Source organism: Bos indicus x Bos taurus, chromosome 16 (assembly GCF_003369695.1).
Source record: "Bos indicus x Bos taurus breed Angus x Brahman F1 hybrid chromosome 16, Bos_hybrid_MaternalHap_v2.0, whole genome shotgun sequence".
Taxonomy (NCBI): Eukaryota; Metazoa; Chordata; class Mammalia; order Artiodactyla; family Bovidae; genus Bos; species Bos indicus x Bos taurus.
In genome coordinates, this window is record NC_040091.1 from 44,258,944 (window position 1) to 44,275,588 (window position 16,645).

Genomic DNA, 16,645 nt, shown 5'->3' on the forward strand with positions numbered 1-16,645 from the left:
CTGTTACATTGGCAGGTGGATTCTTTACCACTGAGCCACCAGGGAAGCCTTATATGCAGTTTTATTTAGGCTTATCTGTACCCATTTAGCTTATATGTAACTCTTAAACATAATTGCTGTGTAACGTATAAATGGCCCATAGTATTCTAATGAGATTAATTCAGCCATCTTGAAATGCTTACATTTATTTGATCTCTTATTAATACAGAATAGACCTTTATATTTACGCTTGGAAGCTATAGCAGAGCCCCATAGTTTGAGAGTAAGTTTTCCTGGAAGATACCATTCTGACTTATTTATACTAAATTAATATTGGATTTTATTCTTTGAGCTCAGATATCTTTCCCATTTCCTGATAAAATTCAGATTCTTTGACTTGTCTTTCTCAGAAACTTATTTGCATGCTTATGTTTACTTTCACTAACACTAAACATATATATGTTCACTATAAGTAAAATTTATAATCATGCAGCAAGATTTCACCTTTACCTGGACAGTTTTATTCCCTGAAATATGGATGGCTGTTAGACATTTGGATTAAGCTTTTTACATATTCACGAGAGTATGTATGTGTTTGTTTACTTATTTATGCACACCCACATCTCCTTCAACAGAGGATTAAAGGCTTCCAATCGCTTAATAGTTAGTTTTTATCTCTGATCTATAAATACCACTATTTGTTAACCATTGAGTATTAATCATTTTTGTTTTCTGAGCTATATAACCCAATGCCTGGTACATGGTGGAGATAGACACTAAATATTTGTTGAATCATGGAATAAGTAAATCAGGTTCAGGTCCAAATCACATCACCCAGAGCTTGGTGTTGTAAAGTTGGCACAGCAGAGTAAGCCTACATTCAGAATCATTTTCATGTTCCTCTCATTCATTTTAAAAGGTTTAAGTCTGTAAAACTTCCCTCAGAGATTTTCTGTTTGTTCTTTATAAATGGACTTCACTGAAGCGCTTGGCCCTGAATTAGCTTTGCAGTGCTCCAGACTTAAATGGATGTTGAGTATTACCCAGCTCCCAAATAATGCACTGCCAAAAGGCCCTTTTATTATCATTTGTCTGGAGGCTCAGACAGTCAAGAATCCGCCTGCAGTGCGGGAGACCTGTGTTCTATCCCTGAGTTGGGAAGATCTCCTGGGAAAGAGAATGGCCACCCACTCCAGTATCCTTTCTTGGAGAATTCCCATGGACAGAGGGGCCTGGTAGGCTACAGTCCATGAGGTTGCAGAGAGTCCAAAAGACATGACTGAGTGACTAAGCACACAAATTATATGATCAGGATTCTCCTAAATTGATTCCACATTCACATCCTTTACTTAAATTCTCCTCTTTTTATTATTCTCCATTCGGATTAGTCACCATTACTTGGTTGGAGGGTGGTAGTTTTGTTCTGTCAGGATTTTGGATGAGAAGAGTATTAGTTTATATGCTACATGCTTTCTTTTTATGGAAATCCAGTAATTTCATCTGATTATTTCCAATAAGTTTTAAGAACACCTTATGTAAATCAGTTTTGACAAGCACCTTTGCTAGTGTTTTATTTATGTCATAGCAGGATATTGGAATCTTACTCATATTGGTAATGATAGTAGAAATAAAGATGCAGAAAAAGACCATGTAATTGACGTTTTCTCATATAATCAAGACCTTTTCAACTGATTATCAGCATTTGTTGTTCATTCACTATATTGTGTCTGACTCTGTGACCCCATGGACTACAGCATGCCCGGCTTCCCTGTACTCCACTATCTCCTGGAGTTTGCTTGAATTCGTGTTCACTGAGTTGTGATATTAGTTAACCATCTCATCCTCTGTCCATGGTGTAGTTTTATATGCGTGTATGTATATAACCATTTTTGTTCATAACCATTTTATTTCTCCTGTGGTCAGCTCTGTCTGTATGTCTTTTAAAGTGTGGCATGTACACTAAAGCAGTACTTGCCAGATTGGATCAGCATGTGGTGACAAGACGTTCTCCTCAGTTACCCTGAAAGCTTGCCTTGGTGCAGTAAGCTTTTATGAAAGTGTACGCATCATGTGCTTTTTTTTTTCCCTTGTGTTTTGTCTTTGTCTTATTTCATTTTTCTGCGGGCAAATGCCTTTGCTAAGCCATTCTCTCCCCCGCTCAGCTTTTTGACTGAATTTTCAACCAGGCATCGAACCTTAAGTTTATCACTGTTACTCTCATTTTACTAGGTATCAGCTATTGGTCAGCTGCCTGATGTCATTAATAACAACAATATTAATAAGCTGTAATAAAATTAAAATGTACTTGTTGGTTAAGTGCTTATATGTTAGGTGAAAATTTAAGTGCTTCTTATGAATGATTTCATTTGATCTTTGTAACAATTCTGTGAGAGAAGTTAACACCTGCAGTTTATTAAGCACACTGCCGTATGCACGTTTTAAACTTTATGTGTCGGACTATGAGGATAGTCCGACTCGAGCCCAGTGCCTCGTGGCAGTCGTCTTGAGAATCTGCACTTTGGGAGACTCGCTGTTCAGCCAATTGAAAACCCTTCCTGCTGCCACCTGACTGCATGTATCCCTCTGTCCTCCCAGGGTCTCAGCAAACAAAAGCTTTTACTTTGGTTTGGCCAAAGTTAGAAAGTTCCTTTGCTAATGTAAAAAAATTTCTGTCTCATAAGATTTTTTTTCTGTGCTAAATACTGATAAAATGTTTTGAGGCTTCTGTGGTGGTTTGAAAAATGTCTACTATAACATCAGTCAGTTGGAATTTTAGCACCTGTGAACCTGTATGAAGCATTAATATCAATATGGTAAGTATTTAGCAAGTCAAGATAAAAGCCCTTAGTCCTTTTACATTGAAGAAGAGGCTTTAATACAATCATTCACTCATTTATTTATTCAGCAATAAATGTGATGGAGTCCTTGCTCTTTGCAAAGCCCTTATGGGAGAGCATTTGATGAGTGTTGAAATCTAAGTAAGCGTTTAATCTTAGAACAAAGTAGGCCCAAGAGTTTTAAAAGGGCTCATATATTAATATAACTTCTGAAATGTAGAATGTTAAGATTTATAGTGTTTGTACTAGTATGTGTGTTTCTTAATGCTAGTTTGAAATATATTTCAGAATAACTTTTTTTTTTCCCTCAGCTCTCCTAGATTAATTTTTTTACCCCAAAGTCTGAAGGTCAGTGTAGTTGTTTCTTGTGGCTGCTCTGGCAAATTGAGTACCGTAAACTTTGGAACTTAAAGCAACAGATTTCTCACAGTTCTGGAGCCCAGAAGTTCAAAATCAGGGTATCAGTTAGGCCATGCTTCCCTCCAGCTCCTCAGGGAGAATCATTCTGTGCCTCCTCCAGCAACGAGTGGCTTCGAGCTCTGTGGGGCCGGTGGTCACTCTTTCTCTTGCGTTCACTTTGCCATCTTCTCTGTGTATCTAGGTCTTCTCTGTCCCATGTTTTTCCACGGCCCCTCTTTTTGTAAGGATGCTGGTCATTGAATATTGGGCCCACCTGAATAATCTAGAATTGTCTTCTCATCTTAAAATCCTTAACTTCATCACAGTCTTGTCTGTAAAGACCTTTTTCTCAAATAGGGTTGCAGTTGCATGTTGCCAGGGTTTGATGTGGAGGTCTTCTGGTGGTTGTTTTTCAGCCCCCAACAGCTGGGTTTTACTATTGTATACAGTGTTACTAAAATAAATTGTAGTACTTATTTTTAATTTTCTGTAATAATTTATTTCCTTCCCCTTTCTATCAGTTATAATTGACTTAGATTTAAGTGTGAACGTTATCATCTTGAGAATGTAAAAATATTATAGTAGTGACTGTGATATTTCTGTAAAATCCTAGGATATTTGATTTATAAAATACTGTCATATTTATATTGGCATAACATACCATGTATTTGGCTTTCTTTGTACAAAGAATATATTTATTTAGATGAGAGAATTATCATCTATGGTTATAGATTATCATAGATTATCTATAGAATCTATAGATAACCATAGATTATCATCTATGGTTAACCATGTTAACTGACTTATTCTGACCTGTCAGGTTGCTGAGTATTTCTTCCTTGGCTCTACCCTAGATGGTCCCAGCCTGCCCCTCAGGGGCTGCTGGGGGCAAGGTCTTGTGCTGCTGGTAGATCTGGTCTCCAGTGGCCTGGGGTCAGCCCTGGCTACCTTTGAAGCTGTTGCTTTCTAAAGTCTCTGCTGTCTCTTCCATTTCCTGTCCTTCAGCTCTGCCCTGGCCAGTTCTCTTCTCTAGGAGACAGACATTTTCCCATAGCCAGTCACTCGCAGAGCTTCTTATATCACTACACCGCCTGCCCACCCTGCCTGTCTTGCCGCCCCGCCTTTGGTTAGCTTCCTCCTTGACCATAGAATGGATTGGGTGTGTATTCCAGCTTGTGTGTGTGTGTGTGTGTACACTCACACGTGCTCAGTCATGTTCGACTTTTTTGGCTCCCTGGATTGTAGCTCTGCCAGGCTCCTCTTTCCATGGGATTTCCCAGGCAAGAATACTGGAATGAATTGCCATTCCTTTCTGCAGGAGATCTTCCTGACCCAGGGATCAAACCTTGGTCTTGGTCTCCTGCACTGTTAGGTGGGTTCTTTACCACTGTGCCACTTGGGAAGCCAGAAGTGTTCCAGCCTACTCCAGTACTTTGGAATACTGGTTCTTCAAGGATTTGGGGGAAGGATGGCTCTAAATTTTTCTCCCCTTCCTCTCCTTCCCCCAACCATGTCACTAATGAGATACTCGTTTTCATGTGTTCTCCAGTCTGACTTCACTGATGCCTCTGAGTTACCATGCTGGCGGCCATCACACAGAATTTTTTGGGACTGTTTTCGAGTTTGAGGTCTTTGGTTTGTGTCGTATTTGCCAAGTTTGGTAGTCTTCCACAGTCAGGCTCTCTTCTGCTGCTGCTGTGTTTTGAAATCGTACAGTCTTTTTCTTTGTTCTTTCAGACCTGTTGTTAGACTGAGAAATCCAGAATGGTGAGGAGGCTAAGCCTCTCAGGCTCAGGGCGAGGCTTCTTGGTTCTGCAGGGCTGTAGCTGGAGGCACTACTGGGGTTGCCCAAAGCCTCGTTGCTTATTTCTTAGTCACTCACTTTGTTCTTGGCTGAGGTTTCTAGATAAAAGAGCAGTCACTCAGAAGCCTTCCCACCTCTGTAGTCTTGCATGCTTTGCTGTGTGCCTCTTTGATTTTCTTTGTTCCATTACTTTATCATTGCAGCCAGAAAGAATAATGCACTATTGTTTACACAGCCTAAAAATTACTCATCAAAAATCATTAAGGTTAAGGTTACTGAGCCCTGAGGAGGGGAAGCAGTCATTTCTGCACTTAAATTCTTCTGAATAGGAATTCAAGCAATTTTTGTAAATGGTTTCTCTTAATACTGATGCCGTTGATCTTGAGGTTGTTTTTGTTTATTTATTTTAAAGAAATTTAATTGTTTGTAGGAATCTGGTTATAATTGACCTGTGGCTAACTTTCATGTGCACTTCCTAGTTCACTTGAGCATTTAGGAATGGGTTCCCTAATGTCTGCATAAGGGAATAGAGCTATGTTTTTCTATCACCCTCTAGGTTAGAGCTTCCCTTGCCATTTTTCTGTTTTCAAGGCTGTGAAGATTCTAGGAGTAAGTGAAAAAATTGCCACTGTGGCCCTGAGCAGTTTCTGCCTACGATATGAGATAGGTCTTTCTAAGCTGACAAATAATGACGATTCCTGACTCTGCCAGGAGTTTTTCTCTCTGTGGCTGGAGTTACACTCCTCATTCTTTATCATTAAGGTGGGTCTTCTCATCAGTGGATTTGTGTGCTGAGTTCTGAGGAGCTGGCCTCCCTTTCCATGCACTGGACTGGTGGCTTTGATCCACCACAGCCCAGCATCCTTTATGTCCTGGGCTGGAACTCACACAGAAAGCAGGAAGAAAGGTTTTGTTTCTGGGAAGCGAGGTTATATACTGTGAGCTCTGTAGATAATTATGCATAACTTCATTTAAAGACCCGTGGCGTGGACTAGTCCAGCTTTTGCAGAGACCTGAAAGTTAAGACGTTAACCTTAAATCCCTAAGGTGTAAGTGAAAAATCTGCAATAGCTGGTCAGTGTTTGGCCCAGGCAGTTGGCGTAGTTCAGTGGCTATGTTGTTTGTTTACTTTTTCTAAATGAGTGTATTAATATTTCCATTTATTCATTTTTCAATAGAATATCCTTTAGAATTTTACCTTTCAAAAACATCTGTGGAACTTCCCTGATGGTCCAGTGGTAAAGAATTCGCCTGCCGGTGCAGGGGACACAAGTTCGATCTCTGGTTGGGGAAGATCCCACATGCCGCAGGGCAGCTAAGCCTGTGTGCCGCAATTACGTAAGCCCACACGCTAAGAGCCCATGCTCCACAAGAGAAACCACTGCAATAAGAAACCTGAGTGCTGCAACTAGAGAAAGTCTGCATGCAGCAACAAAGACCCAGCCTAGCCAAAAACAAATGAAAATTAAAAACAAAATCTATAAAGAGAAAGAAGATTAAAAACTGAAGGGTTCCGAAAAATGACCCAGTTCAGCCCCTTTGTTACAGAGGAAGAGTCCAGGGGCCACATTGCTGCTCAGAGCAGGGTCCTCCAGGCCCCTCTGCCCAGGCTGCTAATTCCCCCCAGGACAGCCTGGCACCTCACTCCTGAGAGCCCCCCAGGCCATCAGGTTCTCCGTTGTTTCCCTTTTCATCCCCATCTTCCATCCTGTCTTCTCTGTACTGTAGGATAAGCTCACCTCTATGGTGCTCTAAGGCATACTCACTCTCCTAGCACCAGGGCAATTTCCCGTGACACTCGTCGTGTCCCATCCCTTCTCAGTCAGCTTTCCTTAATGGAACATTTCCTCCTTCTGGAATCAGGCTCAGTGATGACCACATATCTTATTTCATCCTAAACAGGCATGAATTCTATGTTCTTCCTTTCCATAGAAAGGAAGATTCTATGTTCTTCCTTTCTACAGCTAAGAAAACTGAGGTTTAGAAAAATAATTTGTTTCTTATCACACAGCTAGTGGCAGGACAAGTGTTTGAATCTAAGCCAGAGCTGGGAGCTTTCTCTCATTTAGATCTCACCTCTGCAGAACCCCCAAACCTGCATCTTTGGTGCCAGCGTCTTCTCAGGTTCTCCTGTCCAGGTGTTTATGTTTGTAAAGACAATGTCAGATTAGATGCTAAAAACAGACAAATAGTCAGAAATGGCTAAGACTTGGTTTGTTCTATATTTTAAAAATAGTTTACTGACCTCAGCTGATGTGCCAGCATTTGGTGTTTGCTTTCTAATCACCTTGTGGTTGAGATCCCTGTTCTGTGGGTTTAGAATAGCTTCAAAAGCACTGTAGCACTGTAGTCACAGATTGTGACCTGTTTTCTAGGTACATATGTGAGAGCTGTGAATGAGAAATGATACAGTGTTGTACTAGCCATGGGAAATTGTTATAAGTGAATTATTGCCTAGACATAATAACTGCCTTTTATTACCTCCTCCTAGAATATTGTTTTTAATTTGACTGTTGCTCTTTATTAAGTATAGGCATGCTCAGTCCCTCAGTGGTATCCAACTCTTTGTGACCCCATGGACTGTAGCCTGCCAGGCTCCTCTGTCCATGGGATTTTCCTGGCAAGAATATTGGAGTGGGTTGCCATTTCCTCCTCCAGGGGATCTTCCCAACCCAGGGATTGAACCCATGGCTTCTGCATGGCCGGCGAATTCTTTACTGCTGAGCCACCAGGGAAGCCCTAAGTATAGGCAAGGTTAATCATATTGTGTATACTGTTGATCTTTAAAATCTGCTTTGTGGAATCATCTTGCTCTTTCAACAGAACAAATAGCACCCTAGTCACTGACACTCTTCTGTTTTTATTATACATTTATTTCATTATTTTGTTTATATGTGTGTTTTGTCTACTCTGAGCTACTCCTGACTAGCCACCCCAGTGTAAGAAAAGACCTTGTGCTTGCCCCATCCCTGCAGCTGGAGGAGTCCCTGAGCTCACTGTTCCCAGCAGATCGCCGATCCTGACATGCTCCAGTAGAGGGGTCGGGGGCAGGGACTGAGTCTTAGGAGTCCTGGACACTGGGCTAATGTGGAATCCTTGCTCTGCTGCTTTGTAGGGAGGTGGCCCCAAGCACGAGGCTGAACCTCTTGGTTTTGTTTCCTCATATGTAGCACTCTTGCCTCAAAAGAGTGGTGTGAAATGATGAAGTTATATACTGAGTAAGTTCTTAGCACCTCTGGAGAAGGGAATGGCAACCCACTCCAGTATTCTTGCCTGGACAGAGGAGCCTGGCAGGCTACAGTCCATGGGGTCTCAAAGAGTTGAGCACAAATGAGCAACTGAACCCACACACAGATGTACAAGTTCTAGCACAGACAACACTCAAGAAATGTTGGTCTCCCCCTCTCTCTTCTCCTTTGTGACCTCAGCCATAATTTCTAGAACATTGTACTTATTCAGAATGTGTTAGAGGGGAAAAGTTATTCCAGCGAATATGTATTTCTTTCTGAAAATTAACTGAATCTTTCCTTCAGCCCTTACTCTCAGCAGTTAAATTCTGTGTCTTTACCTTTATCTCTCAAATGTGTGCCCATAAGAGTATTTAGAGAAATTTATCCTCTCCAGTGCTTAAGTAGCATTATTAGGAGTGATAGTGGCCAAACAAAAATAAGCATTGTGCTTTCAATCTTAACTGTAGTTTTTGAATGTATGTGTGTATCATGTTTTGAGCTTTGTACTAGGTCACTGGGCTTTATTTTCTTGGTCTCCAAAATCACTGTGGATGATGACTGCAGCCATGAAATTAAAAGATGCTTGCTCCTAGGAAGTAAAATTATGACCAATCTAGACACCATATTAAAAAGCAGAGACATTGTTTTGCCAACAAAGATTTGTCTAGTCAAAGCTATGGTTTTTCCAGTAGTCATGTATGGATGTGAGAGTTGTACCATAAAGAAAGCTGAGCACCAAAGAATTGATGCTTTTGAACTGTGTTGACGGAGAAGACTCTTGAGAGTCCCTTGGACTGCAAGGAGATCAAACCAGTCAATCCTAAAGGAAATCAATCCTGAATGTTCATTGGAAGGATTAATACTGAAGCTCCAATACTTTGGCTACCTGATCCAAAGAACTGACTCATTAGAAAAGACCCTGATGCTGGGAAAGATTGAAGGCGGGAGAAGGGGATGACAGAGTGTGAGATGGTTGGATGTCATCACCAATTCAATGGACATGAGTTTGAGCAAGCTCCAGGAGTTGGTGATGGACAGGGAAGCCTGGAGTGCTGCAGTCCATGGGGTCACAAAGAGTTGGACATGACTGAGTGACTGGACTGAACTGAACTGAACAAGGTCATTGGTGATAGAGGAATGAATGAAAATATATAGGCATTTGTGAATTATATATTATGAGAGGACGTTTTCACTTGTCAGATTTCAGACAGCTTTCTCATGTCAGTGAGGAATAATTCAAATGATTAAAACTACATGAGTAATTTTAAGATCGTTTCCAAATTCCACTTTTTTCCCCCTTTCTAAGTTATTTTGGCAATTTCTTATAAATAAACAGTGTATTTTGCAGAGCAAAAGACTTTGAAATCTAATATTATCCCTAATGGACTGCAATTATTTAATATTTAGCATGAATGCAATCTAACCTCAGATAGGCTTTTTCTGCAGTTATTATAATGGCTGTAATTGCAGAAGAATACTTTGGCGTAGCAGTAGCTGCCAGCTGCAATGCCATTTGATCTAAAAAGGTCACAGTAAAAGGGACATTTAAATTAAGTTATAAATTACAGTTGAAGAACAATATTTTGATGTGTGAGACCAGAGATGACAGAGCAGGAGATGTAATTCATGGGTTCATTATAGAACAGAGGTGCCTGACAGCTGAGCCGTGCCAAGGGGAGAATTTATTTGCAGCATCACGCAGACAGAAAATGGCAGCTCAGATGAGAAGCTGTAGTAGAAACTCGAAACCTTGTGGTAATACGCAGAGTTTATGCTAATCAGATTGCCCCAGATCCAGCGATGTTTAATGATTGCTGTAATATAAATGAGATGTTCGGACATGTGCACATTTTCAGTCTTATTTAAATTAAGACCTCATCCTTGCTCTATAAAATAACACAGTTTATAACCAGGCATTAAGGTTGATTCTCTCACCTCCCTGTCCAATGTACAGATTTGCTGAAATTTCGGAATTGTTTAGGCAGGAGAGTTAAAGCTTGAAACAAGAATTCTGTCCATGGCAGCTTTGAGGAAGGATATAATTTAGTGTTTATAGCGATCCATGAGAAGTTCAATCATGAGTTAATTAAACAGTAGGCAGTCATTAAGTATTATTTATTCTTTCGAGAAGCTTGCCAGTAAAGCACTTATATATATTAAATTATAGAAAGTAATAAGCAGGGAATGGTTTGTCAGGCTGAGTGAGAGGAGCAGGTTTAACTTGGGCAATTACGCAGAAATGTGTTTTTCTTCTTGTGGCCTGACCCTTCCTTCCTACTAATCACGGAGAGGTCAGGGGCTGTCACAGGACACTCGAGGCTGGGTAGTCCCCAGCACCGTGTGCACCTTGAACCTGCAAGTGTTTAAGAAGCTTGCATAATAGCCGTGCCCCTGAACTATTACTCCCCATGATGGTACCGCTGGACAGTTTGTAGCCATTTGGCCTTTTGGGGTGTCTTGTCACATGGTGTCTCATTTATTGCTTTTCACGGTCCTTTGACACAGCGAGGGGCTGATGTTGTTAGTCCCACTTGACACAGATGAGAACCTCAACTCAGCCGGTTTGTGATGAAGCTTTAAGGCATCTGTCTCCCTGCTCAGACTTGATGCCGTGCTCACACTCATGAGGCTGCAGAGGCCTTGACTGTGGGAGCGGTTGTGCAGGCGGGCTGCTGAGCACCTGGAATCTTTTGAGTTGTTCAGAGCATTTCATGCATCAGCCAGCTGTGTCCAATTACAGAGGGCACCGTGTCCCTGGTGTTGTGTCATTTGGTGTTGCCATTCAATTTGTTAAGCAGAACCAAACTAGGGGTTTGCTACTGGAAGCTGCTATTGTTTTTAGCGCTTTCACACCCCCGGTCCACTCTGCTACTGTGCTTGGGCCATCTTAGCCATCTTTGGTGGCACTTTATGTGACATTTAGAGTTGCTCAGGAGCTCTTGTTGAATGAATGGAAGGACAACAGAGAATGTGATGACAGCAGCCTCCCTGTGGGGCTGGGGTGTCCCTTGGGTCTCAGGGCAGCAGAAGGCATGGCCAAGGAGAGTGGACAGCTGGTCGGGGAAGAGCCACCTGGACTCTGACAGTGAACAAACCAGAATTGAAGGGAAGAGCTCAAGCTGAGCAATCTGTGGAGCAAATTCTGGGAACCAGCTGACAGACTGCTGGGAAGCAGCAAAGCAAAGAGAATTCCACGATGGGTGACTTAGAGGCTAGTGCATTGGTGAAAAATCACCATTTTGTTATCAAATCTCCCAGATACTGACCTGTGGTTTAGGGGAAGATGACTTTTATTGCTACTTGTGCCTAAGTGCAGACCTGCAGTTCAGTGATGTGGAAGCGGCAGATTTACAAGTGCATGCTTCCCTGATCATCGGATTAAAACACACACACATACGCATACAGACGTGTGCACATGCACAGCCTGTGATGATGAATTTGAAAACAGTGGTTTTTGTGGAATGGCTTCCTGCTCTACTGCCTGGCGGGTCAGGGTGACAGCGTCAAATCTAGGTTCTTCTCTCTGTGGAAGCTTGTGAAGATTAGAAGCTGACTGGATAAGAATGCTCTGTCTTGGTGCCTACTTTTTGCACTGATGTTGACCCAGTAGCTCCAAGATGGTACATTTCTCTGTACATTAAAATTGCTTTAATCCCAGATTTTCCCAGTATGTCTTGGCTGCAAATGGACAGAAAGGTCTCCTTACCTTGCTTTCATTGCTCTTCTGAGACTATAGAGTGAAGCTGTTTGAGTGTCTTCACTGTGGTTTCTTTGAGCAGTCTTCTCTAGGGTAATGGGAGAAAATCTTATTCACAGTGAAGAACCTTTTACCTTAGCTATAATTGGGCACTGAATTTCCCATACTGATGTACCTGTGTGGTCATGATCAGGTTTTTCAAATTTGGAACCCATTTTTCACAGGTTGAGATTGTTCCAGTTCTTCAGAGCTTGACACAGTATTGGGAATATTTTCAAAGACAATCTTTAAAGATTTGAGATAGCCAGTATTTTGGTAAACTTACAAACTCTTAATTTACATGAGGAATACAGTTGAAACAACTAGTTAAGCTCTAGCTCAAACATTATTTTGGCTCCAGTCTGAAGAAAAACAAATCTTCATAATCCTTCAGAAAACAAACCCTTTTTAAGAAGTGCTTTTTTGTGCCTGATACAGTATATTAAGCAAAGAAAGTGGAACCCAGCAACCCAGCCTTTTAGGACCCTAGGGTATAGGTGTGACTTTAGGTGAACGTGTCACATGAGAACAGTTCTTTAATCTGCTTCTCAGCCCAGCGTTTCCGACACCCATTTCCTGTGCTTCTCCTGGCTCTGTCTGTCCCCCTCACCCAGGAGAGCATCTGGCACCGTTTAGCACTCAGTACATGTTTGCAGAAGGAGTGAAGGATGTCCTGAACTTCCAGTAATTTTCCCAAAGTGCTTGATAGATATTCAAAGAAACAATGTGGGCTGAAACAACTGTTAATATGTTAAAAAGTCCATCTTTAGTAAATATAACTGAAGTGTTTCTTTAAAAATGTAATGCTCTCAGAACTTCCTCAGACTCAATTGCTATAAAGTGGGAATAACTGTTTGCAACGTTAAGAAGGGGCTTGTTGAGAAAGGTCCCTTTGGGTTCTCTGGGAAGAGGGCATGCCAGAACAGAACCTTGTACTGGCCTTCATGAATTCTTGATGACAGCACAGTCACTCCCGACTCCATGCGTTCAGTCAGTATTTGTCACTGTTGTTAAATAGTGCCACACTTTTACTTTTCAGGCGTGTTTTTGGCAGAGATGGAGGAGGTGGACACTCTGGATACTTGTTGGGTCCATGGAGTGGAAAGGTCAGGAATAGGACTATTTTTAGAAGACAGGCTGACAGTGGATCCCATGAGCAGAAGCAATTACCTGTTATTCAGCTTACCAGATATATCACAACAGCTTTGTCAGGGGAAAGTGTGATCTGAACAAAGGAATCACAGATGCGAGGATGTGTTTGAGGGAAAACTCTACTAAAGCACCTCATGAGAAACTTGACTGGGGACTCCGTGCAAGCAGGAGCACCCTCCTTGAAAAACCAAACAACCCTGAGTGCAGCAGGTCCCTCAGAACATTTCTTCCAGCTCATTTAAAGCTCTTCGTTCACCAAAAGGCAGGAATGTCATAGGGATTAATGACTTAACTTCATTCACTTGTTCACTTTTGGAATGGGCCCTGTGTTCTTATGAGTAATTTCCTGTTATCAGCCATGTAAGATTTAATTTTTTTTCTGTGTACTGTACCAGAGTTTTAATCAAATTTCATTAATTATTAACATGAATAATTATGTGAAACATAAGTGGTTTTGTTTATAGTTTAACAATTGTTTTTCTGTCTCTGGAAAGGCTACTCTCTAATCTAGAAAATGAATGAAAATTGGACAGAGACTACTTCCTTCATTTTTTTCTCCTTCCTTCTAAAAATAAATAGCTAACACTCATTTAGCATACTATGTGCCAGGTACTTATAAGCAATTTTACATGTAGTTTCTAATGTTATCCTCACAATAGCCCTGAAAGGCAGATGCTATTATTATATGCATTTTTTAAAAATGATAAAATTGAAGCCCAAAGAGGATAAGTAACTTGTCCATGGCCACACACCTAGTAAGTGGTAGAGCTAGAATTCCACTCCAGATAATCTGGCTCCAAAGTCCATAGTTTTTCATCACTTTCTGTATAATTACCCCATTTACAGTAATTACCTCTTATAAAATATTGTTAATTTGCCATGAGCTTTTTATTAAGAATTCATGATTTGATCAACTTGAATTGATTTCAAAGTATCACTAACATGTTGTTGTTCAGTCGCTAGGTCATGTCTGACTTTTTGTGACCCCATGAAACGGAGCATGCCAGGCTTCCTTTTCCTTCACTGTCTCCTGGAGTTTGCTCAAACTCATGTCCATTGATGCTATCTAACTATCTCATCCTCTGCTGCCCCCTTCTCCTCCTGCCTTCAATCTTTCCCAGCATCAGGGTCTTTTCCAATGAGTTGGCTCTTCACATCAGGTGGCCAGAGTATTGGAGCTTCAGCCTCAGTCCTTCCAATGAATGAATATTCAGGGTTGATTTCCATTAGGATTGACTGGTTTGGTAAAAAATTAAATAGCCATGCAGTTTTTCCCTTTATTCAGTTCTGATCCTTGCTGTTAAGCTCTCATTATAGATCCTAATTATATTATGCTACTGCTACTGCTGCTAAGTCGCTTCAGTCATGTCTGACTCTGTGTGACCCCATAGACGGCAGCCCACTAGGCTCCTCTATCCCTGGGATTCTCCAGGCAAGAATACTGGAGTGGGTTGCCATTTCCTTCTCCAGTGCATGAAAGTGAAAAGTGAAAGTGAAGTCGCTCAGTCGTGTCCGACTCTTAGCGACCCCATGGACTGGAGCCTACCAGGCTCCTCCGTCCATGGGGTTTTCCAGGCAAGAGTACTGGAGTGGGGTGCCATTGCCTTCTCCGAATTATATTATAGAACTTGGCAAATATCTGCTTGTTCTGGATCTTAGGCAAAGTATGAAAATCTAACTATTTTTATTTTATATACTTCTGAAAGGAGGCCAGTTGAACAGTTTTCAAACATTTGCAAATTCTAATATTTTAGTATAGTATTTCATTTATTTAGTATAATATTTATAGTATATTATTTTTTAAATCCTCTAACAATGAATGTCATAAAAATACATAAGGTCATATCTAGCATCCATATTTTTTGTGTACACTCACCCATATCCACACCCAACCACCACCAAAAAAAAGATACAGCATTAATCATTGAAGTAGGTGTTTTTGGTTTTTTTAAGGTAGTTGTCTTAGTAATTAATTTCTAGTCTGGACATCTATGGGTAGTCTGGACTTGAAGTAAGTTGGGATCCTCTAAAATGTGAGACTAACTTGGGAAATTTTGATTTTTAATAACTTTTTGTTTTGCTGAATGAGCAATGAAAATGAACATTTAACTTCCAATAGCAGTCAAATAGTTATAGGAGAGATTTGCTATATCCAAAATTTTTATTTATTTGTTCTTCCATTCATCCATCCAAACAAATAAACAAACTGACTTACTAGTAAAGTTCGCACCTTATTTGTACTGAGGATTTGCAAATGTTGGTGAATTTTTCAAATAAGGGATTGAAGCACTTGTAGAAAGATCAGCATGTCCCCTTCGGGCTGGCGTTGTGTTCACTGCTGTGTCCCCAGGGTTTGGGGTGTGGCCTGCACCATAATAGGTACTCAGCTAACATCAGATTGAATGAACCTGAAGACACTGAGGTGGAGATTTAGGTTGAGTCTATCGAGGGACAGTAAGTAGTTGAAGGCCTTTATTTATTAACTCAACAAGTATCTCTGTGTATCACCTTTTGCTATGGATGGTGTTAGTTCCTGGAGGTATAGGGCTCAGCCAGAACAAATGCTCCTATCAGAGTAGACTTTGGAAAGAAAGGGCATTCCCGGGTGAGAAATCTGGAGAGACAGCCAGAGTTTGGGAAGGTCGATATGAGCAGGAGGATCATTCTCTCTACTCCTTCTCTTCATTGTCCACAGGTGGAGACTCAGGAACCAGAGGTGGACATGGTCATAGGAGCCAAGGCAGGCGTATCTTTGCAAGATGGAGAGGGATCAGGGGTGCCAAGCATTGCCCAGGGTTAGAAAGGATATGGAGTATAAAAACATTCTGTGTTTCCCTGGTGGTCCAGTGGTTAAGAATCTGCCTGCCAATACAGGGGACATGAGTTTGATTCCTGGTCCAGGAAGATTCCACATGCTGCAGAGCAGCTAAGCCAGTGAGCCACAACTCTTGAGCCTGTGCTCCACAACAAGGGGCTTCCCTTGTGGCTCAGCTGGTAAAAAATCCACCTGCAATACAGCAGACCTGCATTTGATCCCTGGGTTGGGAGGATATTCTGGCCTGGAGAATACCATGGAGTGTATATAGTCCAGGAGGTTGCAAAGAGTTGGGTATGACTGAGCGACTTTCACTTTCACTTTCTGCAAGAGTAGCCCCTGCTTGCCACAACTAGAGAAAAGTCTGCACATAGCAATGAAGACCCAGCACAGCCAAAAATAAATAAATCTTAAAAAAAAAAAAAACAAAAAAAACCAGTTTTGACCAGAGAAAGTCCAGTCCTAAAAGGAGCATGTAGATAAACTAGCATCTTCATTTATATGTGCTGAGAAGTTAGTATACTGTTACATAATTAGATTTAAAGTTTTTATATTTAGATACTTGAGATTTTTTTTAGTGAAATTATAGGTGAAAGACTTAAGATGTGCTAATGGGAAAGAACATAATCTGTCATGTCTTTAGACCACTTTGAGGGAAATGGGACAAGAGTAGGGGTCATGTAGGCTGGGTTT

General features: G+C 41.1%; 1 protein-coding gene across 1 annotated transcript in view; it reads left to right on the top strand.

Moving 5' to 3' along the window:
- The window catches only part of RERE (arginine-glutamic acid dipeptide repeats), a 303,344-nt gene that overhangs the window by 194,416 nt on the left and 92,283 nt on the right, over positions 1–16,645 (top strand).